Raw genomic sequence first — 2,748 nt, 5'->3', positions numbered from 1 at the left:
TTTTTTTTTAAAACACTTAAACTTTATAAAGCTGACATTTTGGAATATTCACCTGCAGCAAAGGCTGATAAACCAGAAATAATCAAAGCTTAACAGTTAAACACAATCTCTACGTATTTTTATTAGTACTAACTTTTACAAGTTGATATTAGTACTTCATAATATCCACTGATTCTTTCTTTTGCCTCCTGAGTCTTTAAGACTGCAGTTAATGTATGTTCAAGACCTATGCACAGGTTGTCTGCCTGCAGGTTAAAGCCCTTTAAACACGGCACAGTCTGCAGCCCTAATTATAAAACTAAGGCAGAAAACCAAAACGGACAATCACAAAATGTGTTTGTTATTTTGAGGTTTTTCAGTTTCTCCCAGAAGTACACAACAATAATCTGATGTGACATAATTACCTGAATGAACACAATATGACTCTAGATAAGCAGCAAAAAATAGATTTTTGCATTAACCCAGTGATTCCCAAAGCTGCTGAGCTGTAAGACACGGTCAGGTGGAGTGCACAATTTTGTAACTATCATACATTGTTACTGCAATATACAGCTACACGAAAGTGTATGGAATGAATTCTTCTATTATTTCCTTCCCATGCACTCTTCCTCGTGCAAATGCAAATTCTAAAAGAAATAAATCCTAAAGAAATGCTTCAGTCAAACAGAAATTCATCTCTTTGAGCATTTGTTGAATGATGGAAACTATGAGTGCGTGACACGCAGGGCCGATCCAATTGTCAGTCAATGAGGAGGTTAATCAGGATTAAAAGAGACATGTTTCTTGTTTGAAGCAAATCACAGCTGAACAGCAACAAAGAAAAGATTACATTTTACTGATTTATATCAACAGCCAGGTCTCAGTAATCACTCCATTTTCAAAGAAAAAAGAATTGTTCAGGTTTTAAAGGCTTAAAAGTAGAGTTTATTTGACTTTTAAGAATAAAAACAAATGACTACAACAGATTAAATGAAAAATGTTTGAACACCGACCAAACAGAAAACTGAGTTGTCCAGACTTGGTGAGTATCATTTATTAAAATAAGAAGACAACACTGATCTCTACTGAGGGTTTGTGTTTGTGTTCCCTTTCCTCACAGGCCTGCTGGTTCTTGTCAGTCGCGTCCTCCATTGTCTGATCCTCCTGCACAAAGAATCTAAATACCTGTGCCCTCTGAACAGCCTCTGAAATACACAGTTTCAATACATTAAATTACTTCTATACATAAAACTGATGAGAATATTGGTGATTGCCTCTTATCTGTTGCTGTTCTCATTCTCCTAGTTTCTCAGGGCAAAGCTCCTGCTGTCTATCACAATGGCCCCAAAACAGAGAGAAGTCAATGCCATGATTAACAGATGAATAAATATGATGAATGAGATGAGTTCCTACCCTGACCTCTTTTAGCTGAGTGTCCAGATCACTCCTTTCACCTGCCGTGTCAGTGAGAACCAGATATAACTGATAATCAGAAAGACAGGAAAACATAGGACTGTTTGAGTTCTTGGTGTAACTTTACCCAACACACAAATTCAAATACTGTTTTGGGAAGCCTCCAGGTCTTTCCTCAGTGCTGTCTCTTCTTTTCCAGCTGTGCTCAGCTCAGCCTGCAGTTTTTCAGCACTTCTCTCCAGCAGCTGCTTCCCTACTGACCGCTCTCCCATGTGTGATGGAGGAGCTCCGCAGGAGGCGACCACAGTCCCCTTTGAGCCTCCACCTGACGAAAGAATTCCAGAATGGCTCATTGGTGTTGAGTGTCAGTGTCATTCAAGTGTGTGGCTAAAGAGTGCAGAGCACAGGCTGAGGACTCACAGCTTTTCCTGCAACTAAAACTTGTCTGTTAGCGTCACCTGCAGCTCACTGTGAAAGTTGCGCTTTTGCGCTTGATTCTCTGCACACGCTCAGCCTCAAACACATGGACAGATGGAAATCATGTGTTTGTGTCTGTGTGCGTGCAGTTCCTGTACATTCTCTTCTGTCAGTCAGCACAGGGCATAAATTACCAGGATCAATGAGTTTGCATCTAACACAGGAGGATCAGACTGTTAAATTGTTAGTGTCGGTGCTCCCACACTGATAGTTCAATTTTTTTTTCACTCAGTCCATCTCTGATCACTCATATTTGGAAAAATGTTCAACTAATTTCCCCCGTTCAAATCTTTTATTTGGGTAAGATACCACACATGCTTACGGATTTTCCTGCTAACTAAATGCAACAGTTGCTACTAAAAAACGCTATCAAAAAAAGGTTCTCTGATGGTAAAATGGACTTTCATTTGATCAGTGCTGGAAAGGATGGACTGAGTTTATTAAATTGTTTAAATCAGGCTCCTGGTAAAAAAAAAACTAATTGCAGAATAAGTACGTCATATCTTGGCTGCACACACTTCCTTGAACTTTGTGTGATTTGTTTTGCTTTGTATCTCATCAGCTTTTTTTCCCCTCCTTTTTGTCTGCTTTGGTGTGAAGTGCTTGGATTTGTACGGTCTAATAGAACTAGTGGAGTGTTGTATGTCTTTTACTGATATGCTTTTTTCTTTAATAACAGGGATAAAAGGAATGGGCTTGGTGTAAATAACTGGTTTTAGTCATAAATCCATCCATGAAGCCAAGCATGGAAAAACTTAATGCAACTTTAAGTTTATTTGAATTTTGAATGTATAAAGTTTTATACAATTATTCCATGAAACATAGATGAAGCCTTGACTCTAACTGTCACTGTGATGGTCATGGCCTGCACTCAGCACC

Source organism: Pundamilia nyererei, unplaced genomic scaffold, assembly GCF_000239375.1.
Source record: "Pundamilia nyererei isolate P.nyererei 1_Seehausen unplaced genomic scaffold, PunNye1.0 scaffold00083, whole genome shotgun sequence".
Lineage (NCBI taxonomy): Eukaryota > Metazoa > Chordata > Actinopteri > Cichliformes > Cichlidae > Pundamilia > Pundamilia nyererei.
The sequence above is the reverse complement of the archived record's forward strand: the minus strand, read 5'-3'. Positions refer to the sequence as shown.